Here is a 16,946-nt window from a genome sequence, read left to right as displayed (position 1 = left end):
TAGGAACCAGGTTTTAAATTGTAAGACATTTCCAGGGGAAGATGTGGACTCTGACCACAATCTATTGGTTATGAACTGTAGATTAAAACTGAAGAAACTGCAAAAAGGTGGGAATTTAAGGAGATGGGACCTTGATAAACTGACTAAACCAGAGGTTGTAGAGAGCTTCAGGGAGAGCGTTAGGGAATGATTGACAAGAATGGGGGAAAGAAATACAGTAGAAGAAGCATGGGTAGCTCTGAGGGATGAAGTAGTGAAGGCAGCAGAGGATCAAGTAGGTAAAAAGACTAGGGCTAGTAGAAATCCTTGGGTAACAGAAGTAATACTGAATTTAATTGATGAAAGAAGAAAATATAAAAATGCAGTAAATGAAGCATGCAAAAAGGAATACAAACATCTCAAAAATGAGACCGACAGGAAGTGCAAAATGGCTAAGCAGGGATGGCTAGAGGACAAATGTAAGGATATAGAGGCTTATCTCACTAGCGGTAAGATAGATACTGCCTACAGGAAAATTAGAGAGACCTTTGGAGAAAAAGAACCACTTGTATGAGTATCAAGAGCTCAGATGGAAGTCCAGTTCTAAGCAAAGAAGGGAAAGCAGAAAGGTGAAAGGAGTATATAGAGGGTCTATACAAGGACGATGTACTTGAGGACGATATTATGGAAATGGAAGAGGATGTAGATGAAGATGAAATGGGAGATACGATACTGCGAGAAGAGTTTGACAGAGCACTGAAAGACCTAAGTCGAAAGAAGGCCCCGGGAGTAGACAACTTTCCATTAGAACTACTGACAGCCTTGGGAGCACAGGTCCTGACAAAACTCTACCATCTGGTGAGCAAGAAGCATGAGACAGGCGAAATTCCCTCAGACTTCAAGAAGTATATAATAATTCCAATCCCAAACAAAGCAGGTGTTGACAGATGTGAAAATCACCGAACTACCAGTTTAATGAGTCCAGCTGCAAAATACTAATGCGAATTCTTTACAGACAAATGGAAAAACTGGTAGAAACCGACCTCGGGGAAGATCAGTTTGGATTCCGTAGAAATGTTGGAACACGTCAGACAATACTGATCCTATGACTTATCTTAGAAGAAAGATTAAGGAAAGGCAAACCTACGTTTCTAGCATTTGTAGACTTAGAGAAAGCTTTTGACAATGTTAAATGGAATACTCTCTTTCAAATTCTAAAGGTGGCAGGGGTAAAATACAGGGAGTGAAAGGCTATTTACAATTTGTACAAAAACCAGATGGCAGTTATAAGAGTCGAGGGGCATGAAAGGGAAGCAGTGATTGGGAAGGGAGTGAGACAGGGTTGCAGCCTCTCCTCGATGTTATTCAATCTGTATATTGAGCAAGCAGTAAAGGAAACAAAAGAAAAATTCGGAGTATGTATTAAAATACATGGAGAAGAAATAAAAACTTTGAGGTTCGCTGATGACATTGTAATTCTGTCAGAGACAGCAAAGGACTTGGAAGAGTAATTGAACAGAATGGACAGTGTCTTGAAAGGAGGATATAAGATGAACATCAACAAAAGCAAAACGAGGATAATGGACTGTAGTCGAATTAAGTCGGGTGATGCTGAGGGAATTAGATTAGGAAATGAGACACTTAAAGTAGTAAAGGAGTTTTGCTATTTGGGGAGTAAAATAACTGATGATGGTTGAAGTAGAGAGGACATAAAATGTAGACTGGCAATGCCAAGGAAACCGTTTCTGAAGAAGAGAAATTTGTTATCATCGAGTATAGATTTAAGTGTCAGGAAGTCGTTTATGAAAGTATTTGTATGGTGTGTAGCCATGTATGGAAGTGAAATATGGACGATAAATAGTTTGGACAAGAAGAGAATAGAAGCTTTCGAAATGTGGTGCTACAGGAGAATGCTGAAGATTAGATGGGTAGATCACATAACTAATGAGGAGGTATTGAATAGAATTGGGGAGAAGAGGAGTTTGTGGCACAACTTGACAAGAAGAAGGGACCGGTTGGTAGGACATGTTCTGAGGCATCAAGGGATCACAAATTTAGCATTGGAGGGCAGCGTGGAGGGTAAAAATCGTAGAGGGAGACCAAGAGATGAATACACTAAGCAGATGTAGGTTGCAGTAAGTAGTGGCAGATGAAGAAGTTTGCACAGGATAGAGTAGCATGGAGAGCCGCATCAAACCAGTCTCAGGACTGAAGACCACAACAACAACAACACGTAGGATCATTGTTCTTAATTTCATAGATAAAGTCTGAAAAGTGACATAGAATTTGACAGTGTTCAGAGTAGCATTTTTCTTATAGCTCAATCTTCTGCACAGGTGTAAGTTCATTTCAGGTTGCCTGAGCTATACCTGACAGGTCAGTGTTTGAAGTTATAAAGCCCACAGTCTTTAACCTGGGCACTCTATTCCATGTGTGTGCTGGTTGTGTCACTTCTTCAGTTCTAGTGATGAGCCGTTTGATGGAATAATCCTGAGCATTGTTCAGACAAATTTCAGGCTTATAACCAGTCATTGCTTAATTCTTCCCATGATATTTGGACTGGGCTTCTGCCAACTTACTTCAGGTGAGCCACCGAAGACGTACGTAGACTTTCTCCATCCCACAATATATAGCATGATGCGAATGGTTCATGCATGTGCCTAAATCAAGTTGACAGAAGGACTACACTTTGTGACAGCAGTGCCCTCACTAGTGGAGCCAAGAACTCAGCATTCCTCAGCATCACTGCTCACCACAGTTGTTGGCGTACTCTGTCATCTACGAACAGATCAGATCTTGTAGATAATAGGGTTCTATACACTGTCCAACTGGTAGCCATTACCATAGTTCATCAGCTTTTCCGCCAACTGTATTTCCACAAATACTGTAATACTGTCTGAAAAAGATGTTGCTGTGGTAAGAAACATAGTTCTGTCAGATCCCATTGAATGTCCAGTGGAAATACAGTGTTCAGCTATAGTGGACTCACTTGGTTGCAAAAGCGAGTACAACATTGATGTTCAATGCAGTGTTCTTTCACAGTGCATATGGTCTCTCCTATGTAAGCCATACCACATTGACAACGTCATCTTTCACTGATCCCAGAAGGTCTGCAATCTTAGTTGGACAGAAAATCACTTTCGCCTGAGATTGACAGAGAATTCTTGCTATTTTAAATGAAATGTTCCCACAAAAGAAAGAAAAGCTAAAGATTTTGCCAGTGCGTTCTCCTTTTTATCCAGTTCCTAATTCTTGGTTTTAAATGACAGTGCCCTGTTAATCTGCTGTGTGGACTATCCATTTTTTCTGACCCCGTCTTTAGGTGGGTAAGCTCTTCAGGCAAACTATCTTGATCTGCGACAGGGTGAGCTCTGTGTATTGAGTATTTTAAGCATGATCATAATTTGCAACAGGTAATGACAACTTGATGCTTTCGAATACAAATAAATATGAGAGGGTTTATGATACACAGGTTATCAGGGCAGTCATTTAAAACCAAGAATCAGAAAATGGATAAAGATGAGAACATGCTAGCAAAATCTTTTGCTTTTCTTCCTTTTGAGGGCAATATTTCATTTAAAATAGCAAGAATCCTCTGTAAATTTCAGGTGAAAGTGATTTTCCGCCCACCATCTAAGACTGCAGACCTTTTGAAGTCAGTGGAAGATGACCTGCTATAGCAGAAGGCCGGAATTTACAAACTACCTTGTGTTTGCTATGGCTTAAATAGGACAGACTACATGCACTGTGAAAGAATGCTGCACTGAACATCAAACTGCACTCGCCTTTTGCAACCAAGCAAGTCCACTACTGCTGAACACCATATTTCCAATGGACATTCAATGGAGTATGACAGAACTATGATTCTGATCACAGCAACGTCTTTTTGGGACTACATTGTTAAAGAATCCATGGAAATACACCTAGTGGAAAAGCTGATGGATCATGATAGTGGCTACCAGTTGGACAATGCATGGAACTCCATCATCTCCATGATTTGTTCTGATCAAAGATGACAGTGTGTGCCAACAGCTGCAGCAAGCAGTAATACAAAGGACAGCAGAACAGTGGAACACTTGCAGTGTGCCATATATTGCAGACAAGTCTTCATCCGTGTTCGATGGCCCACCTGAAGGTGGCTGGCAGGTGCCCAGTCAAAATATTGTGGGATGAATTAAACAATGACTGGCTACAAGCTCAAAATTTGTTTGAACATTCAATTCACTGGTAAAATTTTAAAATTCATCTCCTAAGCGTTGTTGGGATGACGTAAAACAAAAGTCTTCATTGTTGTTGCAGCAGTACAACCCATGGAGCAGGAGAAATGATGTCAAAGTTGCTGTCTCTTGCTCGGCTGTGTTGTGTACAAACTTCATGACAGGAAATTTCATACCCCATTCTCTCCGAACATGAATGGAGCAGGAAGAATGATTGTTGAGTGCCTTCCTGGATTTGGGCTTGAACTGCATGTACATCTACATCTACATCTATACTTTGCAAACCACCATGAGATACGTGCCAGAGGCTACATCTCACTGTACCAGTTATTTTGGTTTCTTCCTGTTCCATTCACGTACGGAATGCAGGAAGAATGATTGTTCGAATGCCTCTGTGCGTGCTGTAATTATTCTATCTTATCCTCATGAACCATATATGAGCAATACATAGGGGACTGTAGTATATTCATAGAGTCATCACTTAAAGCTGGTTCTTGAAACTTTGTTAATAGACTTTCTTGGGATAGTTTGCATCTATCTTCAAGAGTCTTCCAGTTCAGTTCCTTTAGTAGCTCTGTGACACTCCCCCACAGTAGTCCTGTTTGCTACAGGTAGCACACACTGGTCATACAAGTGATTTGTAAACTGATTGCACTTCTCCAGTAGTCTACCAATAAACCAAAGTCTACCACATGCTTTAACCACAATTGAGTCTATATGATCATTCCACTTCATATCCCCACAAAGTGTAACTCCCAGATAGTTGTATGAGTTGGACAATTCTAACTCTGACTCACTGATATTTTTATAGCCATAGGATACTACGAATTTTTTTGTGAAGTGCACAATTTTACAGTTCTGAACGTTTAAAGCAAGTTACCAGTGTTGGCACCACTTTGAAATATCAGGATCTGACTGAATATTTAAGCAACATCTTTCAGATAGTACTTCATTATAGATAACTTCATAATCAGCAAAAAAGTCTCAGGTTACTATTAATATTGTCTGCAAGGTCATTAGTATACAACATTAACAGCAAGGTCCCAACACACTTCCCTCTAGCACACCTGATATTACTTCTCCATCTGACGATGACTCTCCATCCAAGATAACGTGGTGTGCCCTCCCTACCAAAAAGTCCTCATTCCAGTCACAAATTTCACTTGATATCCATTATGCTTGTACTTTGGGCAGTAAGTGTAGGTGTGGTACTGAGTCAAGTTATTTATTATTTATTTTCTAATTCCTTTAACTCCTTATGTGGAATTTAGGGCTGCAACAAAGGATTGCCATCTTGCTCTGTCTTCTGCTGGTATTTTCACTTCTTCCCATCCTATTCCTTGCTGTTGACCTTCTGCTTCAACTGATCATCTCCACATCATTTTGGGCCTGCCTCATCTCCATCTTCCCTGTGGGATCCAATAAAGTGCTTCCTCCACAATATGTTCATTTGGTCTCCTGAATGTACGTTATAACCATCTTCACTTCCTGCTTCTTACTTGCAGCTCAGTTGGCTTCCGGCTGGTTTTTCCCCAGTGTCTTTTGTTAGAGATGACATTTGGCCACTGTTCCTCAGACATCTGTCGTTGAATGTCTGCAGCTTATGGATTAGCTGCTTTGTCACTATCCATGTTTTACATTCATGTAGAAGCACAGATTTTACCTTACTTTCCAATATCCGCAATTTGGTCCTCAATGTTATTTCCTTTGATCTCCAGTTAGAGCGGAAAGTTGTAAAAGTACCTTTGGCTTTGTTGATGCAGCTGTTAATGTCCTCTGTTGCACCACCATGTGGTGTAATCATGCTTCCAAGATAGTGAAACTTATCCACCCTTTTGATTACCTAGCTACCAAGCTTAAGATTAGCAGTGTTATCATTTGCTCACATGTCTTTTGTTTTTTGGGCATTAATTTTTAAACCGGCTTTCTTCGCTGCAGACTTCAGATCTTCTAGTTTCTCTTTCATATCATTGAGGCTGTGGGAAAGAAAGCAGAGGTCATCTGCAAAATCCAGGTCTTCTGGATGAGTTCCTTGCTCTATTTTATCCCTCTCACTTTATCCATTGGTTGTACCATTACAAGATTCAGAACTATGTTAAATAGTATCAGTGAGAGCATGCAGCCTTGCTTGACTCCTGTTTTCACTGCTATTGGATCTGAAAGCAGACCTTTATGTTGAACTTCGCATGTGCAGTTTTCATACATGCACTTGACAAGAGAAATTATTTTCTTGGGAATTCCAAAATTTTGCAGTGAGCTCCATATTTTTGCCCTAATTATATTGTCAAAGGCCTTTTCAAAGTCTACAAACAGCATGTAAAGCAGCAATTGGTATTCATATGAACGTTCAGCTATTATTCTCAAGGTGTTTATCTGGTCAATGCAAGAGCGACCTTCCATGAATCCTGCTTGTTCTCTTCTTAGTTTCTTGTGGACATTTGCTTTTATCCTATTTAGGATTATTCACAAGAGGATCTTGCTTGGATTGTCTGCAGGGTGATTTCTCTCCAGTTATCACAAACTGACAGGCTTCTTTCTTGGGGAGTTTGATGAGCAAGCCTCTGTTCCAATTGTTCGGTACTTTTTCATTCATCCATATGGCTGTCAGGAGTGGATGTAAAATTTCTGCTGTTATAGAGGGATGTACTTTAAGTAACTCTACACTGATATTGTCCAGTCCTGGAGCTTTTCCATTTTTTATTTGTTGGACTGCTTTAGCGATTTCTTCTTTGGATGGCAGTTCTATATTAATTTACATGTCTTGTAGGAGTCCTACCTCATCCACGTTCAGTTGAGTTACATATTCATCTGTAGTCTCACGGTTCAGAACGTTTTCAAAATGTTGTTTTCATCTCTGCACTGGTCTTTTTGATTTGTGAGTAGTTTTCCTTGCTTGCCCTTGGTTGGCATATCACCGCCAAATTTCATATTTGACAGTTTCTGTGTGATGTTATATAGTGTCTTTTTATCGCCTCTGTTAGCTGTCACCTCTGCCTTAGATGCAAAATTATTGATGAAGGTTCTCTTATCTTTTCTGAAGCTTCTGTTCACCATCCTATTTAATATGCAGAGCTCCTTTTGGATTTCTTCCTTTACTTCCCTTGCCTGTGCACAACTTAGCCAGAGTTTTGCGTTCCTCCTCTGCTGTATTGCATCCTAAGTATGGTCAGAGATCCAGTCTTGTCTGCCATGGTCCTTTGTTCCAAGAATTTCTTCAGCAGTCTGTGCATAGGTTGTTTTCATTGCATCCCATTGACTCTCAATACCATTCTCTTGGATTCCTCTGCTAAGCACTTCAAAATGATTTCTCAGTTGGATTGAGGACTCCTCTCGCACTTTTGTATCGTCCAGCTTTCCAAAATTAAAAACTCAATCCTCTTCTGCCAATGCTGTCTCTTGTGTGCAGCTATTTTTAAAGAGATTGTTGCTAACATAATGTGGTGGTCACTACCAACATCTGCTCCTCTTTTATTCCTCACATCTAGGAGTGATCTTCACCTTATCCTGCTGATTGCAAAGTGGTCTATCTAGTTCTCAGTTCCGTAATCTGGTGAAACCCACAGCACTTTGTGCTACCATTTATGGGGGTAAGTGGAACTTCCAATGATCATGTTACAACATGCTACACAAGTCTATGAGTCGTCTCCTTTGTCATTTTGGGTGCCCAACCCATGTTGCCCGATAATCTGCTCTATCTCATAGTTGTCATTCCCAATTTTTGCATTGAAGTCACCCATCAGCAGGAGAATATCTCTTTTTCAAGCCAAATGCTTTTTGGAAATCAAGAAATACTGCATTCAGCTGACTGCCTTGATCTAAAGCTTTCAGAATGTCATGCGAGTTGATGATCACTGTTTTCAGACTCCATGCTGGTTGGCATGTAGGAGGTCATTCTGTTCAATACACCTAATTGTGTTTGAACTCCAAATATCTTCTAAGATTCTACAACAAATCAATGTCAAGGCTATCGGACAGTAATTCTGTGGATCACTTCTACAACCTATCTTGTAGATGGGTGCGATCTGAGCTTTTTTCCAAGACCTATGCACAGTTTTTTGTTTGAGGCATCTGTGATAGATTATAGTCAGAAGAAGGGCTAACTCAGCCATAAATTCAGAATAGAATTTGACAGGGATCCCATCAACCTCTGGAGCTTTCTTCAGTTTTAACGATTTCAGCAGTTTCTCAACACCACTAACACTAATACTTATTTCATTCATCATTTCAGTGGCATGGGGGTTAAATTGGGGCAGTTATCATGTGCTTTCCTTTGTAAAGGAACAAAGGAAAATGGAGTTAAGTGTTTCAGCTTTTGCTTTGCTACCCTCAAATTCAGTTCCTGTCTCATTCGCTAGGAACTTTAGTACCACTAACAGCCTTTACATACAATCAGAATTTCTTTGGGTTTTGTGAAATATCATTTGATAATATTCTGCTACAGTAGTCATTGATGGCATCATGTATTGCTCTCTTGACAGCCAAACATGTGTCATTCACCATCTCTATCTACAGCCCCATTCATTGCTTTAAACTCATTATGCAATAATCTCTCTTTCTATAAAAGTTTCTTTACAGTTACTGTGTACCATACAGGTTCCCTCCCATTATGAACTGTTACAGTGGGTACATATCTATCCAGTTTTGGTCTCTATTCTTTTAAACTTGAGCTATAGTTCCTCTATGTGCTCCTGCCCTATGCTGTAAGTTTCAAGTTCCTCATTGAGAGGACACTACTGATTTTTAATCTAGTTTACAGGACATACACATCTTTCTGCTTGTTTTAATTGTCCTTTGTATTTTCGTAATCAATGTTGCCACAACATCAATGTTGCCACAACCATTTCATGATCACTGATACCAGTTTTGATGTGGACATCCACAAAGAAATCAGGTCTGTTTGCTGCCATTAGATCCAGTATATTTCTGCTGTGAATGGGATTCCTAACTATCTGTTTTAGGTAGTTTTCAGAGAAGGCATTTAGTAATGTTTCACAGGATGTCTTATCACTTCCATCACAAACAAAACTGTAATTTTCCCTGTTAATTGTTGGATGATTAAAATCTCCACTGATGATTACAGTATAATTGGAGAACTTCTGTACAGATGAACTGAAGTTTTCAGATACATCAGGAGATGAATAAGGCAGGCAATAGAAGGATCCAATTATCATTTTATGCCGAACCCTGGTACTGAGTGTTGTGCAAACAATCTCACATGCAGCTTTAATTTCTGTCATGGTGGATCTGAATTTCTTGTCTACTGTGACAAATACTCCAACTGCATTTCTACGTTGCCAATCTTTACGACATACACTTGAATTTTCCCCAAAAATCTCACAGTTATCAATTTCAGGTTTCAACCAGCTTTCCATACCTAGTATTAAATGACCTCCACTGCTTTTCGTGATAACTTCAAACTGTGTCACTTTGTTATGAATACTTTGGCAGTTCACTATTAAGATTTTAATACTTTCACCTGTGTGAGGCATTTATTTGATCTTACACTGATACATCTGGGTTTCCTACAGCAGTTGTTATCTGGATTGTGTGGAGAACCACCTAACCTAAAAAACCCTTGTGCGCACCCTACACACAGTCAGCCACTTGAGTACCAGCCTCTGATGTGTAGTACACACCTGACCGATTTAGGAGGAACCTGCAGTTCTCAACCCTATGGCACAGGTCCAAGAAGTTGCAGCCTAGCTTGTCACAGATCCTCCAAAATCTCTGCTTCAGTCCTTCTGCTCGACTCATAACCAAAGAGCCACATTCAGTTTTGGGGACAATGCTGCAAATTGTGAGCTTCATTGAAACTCCATGGTCAAGGCTGGTCTTCTCAACCTTCTCTTCCAGTCGCTGACTTCAGAGGTCAATGACAGACATCATTTGTTCCAGCGTGCACCACAATCTGCAGTTGGTTGCATCCTGTCCCCTCAGTGACTGCTGGAATAGCCTCTTCAACATGATGAATGAGGTGCCATGCATACACACTGAGTGCACCTGGTGTTCTTTGCTGTCCCTTGCTGCCATTTTCCTTAGGGGTACCATCATTTGCCATAAGTTCAAACTGCCAATGATTAATAGACCCCTACCCTCCTGCATTTGCCTCCTCTTGGCACTGGACAAAACAGGTTTCCCCAAGGCTCAGCTTGAGTTTCATGAAAGACAGCACCTTAAATTTGTTGGTTGGGGGGATTGGTACAACACCCTGAATCCTCCTTGGTCCCTGTCCACCTGTAAAAGATGCCTCGGTCTGCCATTGACATGCCACTCGTCACAGTCGAGTGGACGAGTAATGACAGATCTTGCACTTTCAGCAGAGGAGACAGGATCTACAGGTGAGTATGGTACTTGAGGTACCTCTGGTACCAGTAGCGCAGGTGCATGACTCTCAGGAGCTCTTCCAACACACTCATTTGCAACAGCTGCCAATTGTTTGACAGTAGTCAGAGCAATTTCCAGCTGCTTATGACCATCAACCAACTCATCCTGTGTTGGAGAACGGCATTCACAGTGGAGTTGCATTTTGGCTGGTGAAATGAATTGCAGTGCAGTGAACAAATAACGCTAAATTGAGCTGGCTAATTATCTTTTAATCTGTCGAGTTAAAAAGTAGCTAATTTCCTGTAAGAATTGAAGCAGAAACACAAAATGAGATTTCTATTAAGGCAACACAAAAACCTGTGGTAAAAATTACTAGTTTCCTAAAATGTTTGTGAAGTTAATTGTAGTTGTTACCAAATTCAAAAACGGAGTTAATCTGTGATAAATGCAGATAATATATAGAGCTGCCTTCTTTAATGGAAGACTAGATTTACACAATATGTTAATTAAAATATCTGCTACAGTAACTAAATCACAAATGCCAATTTACTACAAATTGCTCATAGATTATGCAGAGGACAATGGTAGCTTCAGAAAATTCTCAAAAATACACATTTATTTGCTTCAATATACAATGAAATTCAGGGGTGATGTTTTGTTTGGTAGGACTAAGAAATATTAAAAGCTGATTTGCTGCGAAATAAGTTACATGTACAAAACACTCGTACCAGTAACTTACAAAAATATAATTTTGCAGCATCCAAAAAATTTTCAAAAGTAACATATTTCTCATTTAATTGTACAACGATATTAGAGAAAGATTGTTTTGAACAAGGATAGGCCTACTGTTCTCAAAAATTTTGAAAGAGCACAATTAAGCTTTAGCCTGTATTTGACGATAACAGCATGGGTTTATCACAGCACTCGTGAAAGTTCAAAATATCACAGTACAAATGGATACTGATATAATCAATGAAAGATTATGCAGAAGCAACTTGAACACACATGAATCTTGTGCAGGTGGTGTCCCACAAAGGAAAGGTCTTAAGTCAGCTTTTATATATAAATAAATGTGCATATTGTCCAGATTTTTCACTTAACTCTTTCTGTGCACACGGGTGTGCTGAAGAAGAACTTCTGTATCTGTACTCTGCAAACCACTTTGAAGTGTATGGCAGAAGGTACATCCCCATTATACCAGTTATTAGAGTGTTTTCCTGTTTCATATGGGTGTGAAACATGGGAAGAATGATTGTTTAAATGCCTCTTGGGTGCCATAATTAATCTAACCTTGCCATCACAATCCTTATGGAAGTGCTTGTGCGCACCCTACACACAGTCAGCCACTTGAGTACCAGCCTCTGATGTGTAGTACACACCTGACCGATTTAGGAGGAACCTGCAGTTCTCAACCCTATGGCACAGGTCCAAGAAGTTGCAGCCTAGCTTGTCACAGATCCTCCAAAATCTCTGCTTCAGTCCTTCTGCTCGACTCATAACCAAAGAGCCACATTCAGTTTTGGGGACAATGCTGCAAATTGTGAGCTTCATTGAAACTCCATGGTCAAGGCTGGTCTTCTCAACCTTCTCTTCCAGTCGCTGACTTCAGAGGTCAATGACAGACATCATTTGTTCCAGCGTGCACCACAATCTGCAGTTGGTTGCATCCTGTCCCCTCAGTGACTGCTGGAATAGCCTCTTCAACATGATGAATGAGGTGCCATGCATACACACTGAGTGCACCTGGTGTTCTTTGCTGTCCCTTGCTGCCATTTTCCTTAGGGGTACCATCATTTGCCATAAGTTCAAACTGCCAATGATTAATAGACCCCTACCCTCCTGCATTTGCCTCCTCTTGGCACTGGACAAAACAGGTTTCCCCAAGGCTCAGCTTGAGTTTCATGAAAGACAGCACCTTAAATTTGTTGGTTGGGGGGATTGGTACAACACCCTGAATCCTCCTTGGTCCCTGTCCACCTGTAAAAGATGCCTCGGTCTGCCATTGACATGCCACTCGTCACAGTCGAGTGGACGAGTAATGACAGATCTTGCACTTTCAGCAGAGGAGACAGGATCTACAGGTGAGTATGGTACTTGAGGTACCTCTGGTACCAGTAGCGCAGGTGCATGACTCTCAGGAGCTCTTCCAACACACTCATTTGCAACAGCTGCCAATTGTTTGACAGTAGTCAGAGCAATTTCCAGCTGCTTATGACCATCAACCAACTCATCCTGTGTTGGAGAACGGCATTCACAGTGGAGTTGCATTTTGGCTGGTGAAATGAATTGCAGTGCAGTGAACAAATAACGCTAAATTGAGCTGGCTAATTATCTTTTAATCTGTCGAGTTAAAAAGTAGCTAATTTCCTGTAAGAATTGAAGCAGAAACACAAAATGAGATTTCTATTAAGGCAACACAAAAACCTGTGGTAAAAATTACTAGTTTCCTAAAATGTTTGTGAAGTTAATTGTAGTTGTTACCAAATTCAAAAACGGAGTTAATCTGTGATAAATGCAGATAATATATAGAGCTGCCTTCTTTAATGGAAGACTAGATTTACACAATATGTTAATTAAAATATCTGCTACAGTAACTAAATCACAAATGCCAATTTACTACAAATTGCTCATAGATTATGCAGAGGACAATGGTAGCTTCAGAAAATTCTCAAAAATACACATTTATTTGCTTCAATATACAATGAAATTCAGGGGTGATGTTTTGTTTGGTAGGACTAAGAAATATTAAAAGCTGATTTGCTGCGAAATAAGTTACATGTACAAAACACTCGTACCAGTAACTTACAAAAATATAATTTTGCAGCATCCAAAAAATTTTCAAAAGTAACCTATTTCTCATTTAATTGTACAACGATATTAGAGAAAGATTGTTTTGAACAAGGATAGGCCTACTGTTCTCAAAAATTTTGAAAGAGCACAATTAAGCTTTAGCCTGTATTTGACGATAACAGCATGGGTTTATCACAGCACTCGTGAAAGTTCAAAATATCACAGTACAAATGGATACTGATATAATCAATGAAAGATTATGCAGAAGCAACTTGAACACACATGAATCTTGTGCAGGTGGTGTCCCACAAAGGAAAGGTCTTAAGTCAGCTTTTATATATAAATAAATGTGCATATTGTCCAGATTTTTCACTTAACTCTTTCTGTGCACACGGGTGTGCTGAAGAAGAACTTCTGTATCTGTACTCTGCAAACCACTTTGAAGTGTATGGCAGAAGGTACATCCCCATTATACCAGTTATTAGAGTGTTTTCCTGTTTCATATGGGTGTGGAACATGGGAAGAATGATTGTTTAAATGCCTCTTGGGTGCCATAATTAATCTAACCTTGCCATCACAATCCTTATGGAAGTGATACATAAGGGCTGGAGTAATACATAAGGATTATACTATATTTTCAGAGTGATTATTTAAAGCTGGTTCTAGAAACTATGTAAGTAAGTTTTATTGGGACAGTTTATCTCTGTCTTCAAGAGTGTGTCATGTAAAATTCTTCAACATCTCTGTGAACTCTTTCAGGATGAAATAAACCTGTGATCATTTGTGCTTCCCTTATCTGTATACGTTCAATATCCTGTTATTCCTATTTGGTATCAGTCCAACTTACGTGAGCAATATTCTAGGGCAGAGCACACTAGTGATTTGTAAGCAATCTCCTTTGTAGGCTGATTGCATTTACTCCATATTCTGCCAATAAATCAAAGTCTACCATCCACTTTACCCAAGACTAAGACCATGTGATCATTCCATTTCATATTCTTAAGTGTTACAACTGAGTGGGTTGATAGATTTCAATTGTGATTCATTGATATTATAGCATACTACATTTTTTGTTTTGTGAAGTGCACATATTACATTTCTGAACATTTAAAGCAAGTTGCTAATCTTTGCAGCACTTTGAAATCTTATCAAGATCTGACTGAATATTTTTGTAGCTTCTTTCAGACAGCATTTCTTTATAAATAAGTGCATTATGTGCAAAAAGTCTGAAGTTACTATTAATATATCCCTTAACCACTAGCATGAGTATGCAGATCTGTTTCTGCATTCTGGTGAAAAAGTGTCAGAATTGGTAAAACTGTCAGCACCTCTGCAAGAACACAGGAAATCTTTCTTGTTCTGTTGCTTCAAGAAAATGTGCTGTCTCCCAGCAACAGTTATTGTAGGGGTCTTGTTTTGTAATGGAAATCTTTAATGAAGTGCCTGTAGTAGGAATACATTTCCAGAAAGCCTCTCACAACACAAATGTACTGAGAAGTCAGAAAATCTGTTATGGTTCCTAGTTTCTTTCTGGATCTTGATGGACTCAATTTCTTTTTAGCAGTTGCTCCAGAATTTGCATATTCATTGTGGAAAAATACTTGACTTGCTGCAGACAAATAGTATCATCAATTCATCATAGTGGGTAAAAATCTAGTTTGGTGATTTCTCTCTCTTTTCAGTTGTCAATGCTGAAATGCTGTGTATCATCTTTCTTCTCCCCAAGGACCCAAGGGGCAAACTGAGGAACTCTCTGATGTCTGAATGATTATTACTTGTAGCATTTTCTCAATTTCCTTCTGAATTATGTACCTTTCATTGGGATACACACTGTACAAATGCTGGCTCGTGAGAAGATGACTCCCATATTGGTATGGTACACTCATTGGGTAAGCTGGTCTGCATTGCTTCCACTCTATCTGTGAATGCTCCCATAAATTGACTCGGAGTAGCTAACACTAACTGATATTCCTGGTCAAGCTGGGACCTATTGCAGACTAGACAGTAGATTCTTCCAGTGTGTAGTAGTTGGTAATGCTAGTATAGCATGGTTCTTCCTCAATGGGACTGAACTGAATAGTCAGGCCTGATGCTCAATTGTGAAGCGTGTACCTGGAAACCAAAGGGACCACAAGGTACAACCCCATTTTAATTGCAGAAATTTGTCAATCTGTGTTTAACCTGTCTTTCATCTCTCAGTGATGTGATGATTCACCAGGAATGACTTGCGGTCCCCTTTGCCTGATAGAATTACTGGGATAGCCTAAGGACACACAGGTCATTGAAGTAACATCCAATGGAAAGAAGCCAGGCTGTTGAGCCTGATAAAATTATTATTATATTACTGAACCGAACTGAACTTGCCTATCCTTGCCACACCCCTTAGGGGTGTGTTGCTTCCATTCATGGCAGTTGCTGATTAAGAACTTTTCATGTCCATCTGTGATGGCTGTTATTGTTGTTGGCATGGATATTTCTTTTGAGAGGGTGAGTGCCTTCTGACGTGTGACCAGAGCTTCAAAAGTAAATGGCGCATCCAAACTGTTGACTAGAATTTGCCTTCTTGATGACTCTGAAAAATGTGTGTCTTCAGTGGTGGGCACTAGCCCAGAGCAGTCATTTGTATGTGAACTTGTGGAGCAGCTTTGTCACTGTAGAGCTCCAATCTTCCACAGTCTATTTCTGATTGTGCTGCCTACAAGAAGCCTCACCAATGATTACACTCTGGCATAATGACAAATTTTAAAGTCTGTGTTCTATCAAATTTGATAGATATTCGCACAGCACAGGGTTCTGTTGGTTGAACTTATCTTCCATTTCCATTCTTCAGAACAATGGCCTTTGAATCTGCGAACATATTTTCCTTCAGCCAGTGACAATAGGCATTCAGTACAGCACACAATGACTCCTCAGAATTGACTCATGCCTGGACAAGCTGGTAGTCGACAGTGACTGTGATATGATTTCCCAACATTTGAACAACAGTCGTCCATTGAAGATTTACACCTGTGGCGGCCTCACCCCCATAGGTGGTCATCTCATATGACTTTTTTTCTGATTTTGAGGGCTGGGTGAGCAATTGGATCTTCTGTATGGTGATGGGGAAAGATTTTGGCATGTTGAAGGATGACCTTGATCAGGGCGTAGTTTGACCTGGTCCAGCAGGTTGGCTGCAGTTATCTGCAGGTCCTGGCTCACATAGACCTGTCCTACCGCATGACATCTTGCGGTATAATAGTTGTTGAATACTCTTCCTTCTTTACAGTAGTTTATGCCTCACCCTGTGTATCCACAACAGAAATGCCCTGTGTTCTCCTCCAGCCTCCAAATATCTTTCTCAATGGCATTGTATTAGCGAGGGAGCCGGTAGTATCTGTGTCACTGAGAGCGTTGGATGTTGTCTGACAAATCCCGCATAAATCCATGGATTTTGTTTCCCTTCTTCAGTGTAGACCTAATTTGTAGAGGTCATTGCCAGTGACCTCAATTCTTTAATTAGTGATGTCACCACTTACTTTGACATTCGACATTGCTACTTCGAGATTGGACATCAGCAGATGTCATAAATCCTCACCTCTTTTCTCATAGTATTTTCCTAATCAGCAATGCAAAGATCTGGTGGTCTACCAGGACTAC

At 40.0% G+C, this 16,946-nt stretch overlaps 1 protein-coding gene across 3 annotated transcripts in view; it reads left to right on the top strand.

Annotated features, from left to right (window-relative positions):
- LOC126252871 (tetratricopeptide repeat protein 17) overlaps nucleotides 1-16,946 on the top strand; it is a 319,229-nt gene that overhangs the window by 43,184 nt on the left and 259,099 nt on the right. The gene's annotated exons all lie outside the window — the stretch shown is intronic.

The sequence above is a fragment of the Schistocerca nitens genome, chromosome 4 (genome assembly GCF_023898315.1).
Source record: "Schistocerca nitens isolate TAMUIC-IGC-003100 chromosome 4, iqSchNite1.1, whole genome shotgun sequence".
Lineage (NCBI taxonomy): Eukaryota > Metazoa > Arthropoda > Insecta > Orthoptera > Acrididae > Schistocerca > Schistocerca nitens.
Note: the sequence above shows the minus strand (reverse complement) of the source record. Positions and strands in the feature narration are given on the sequence as shown.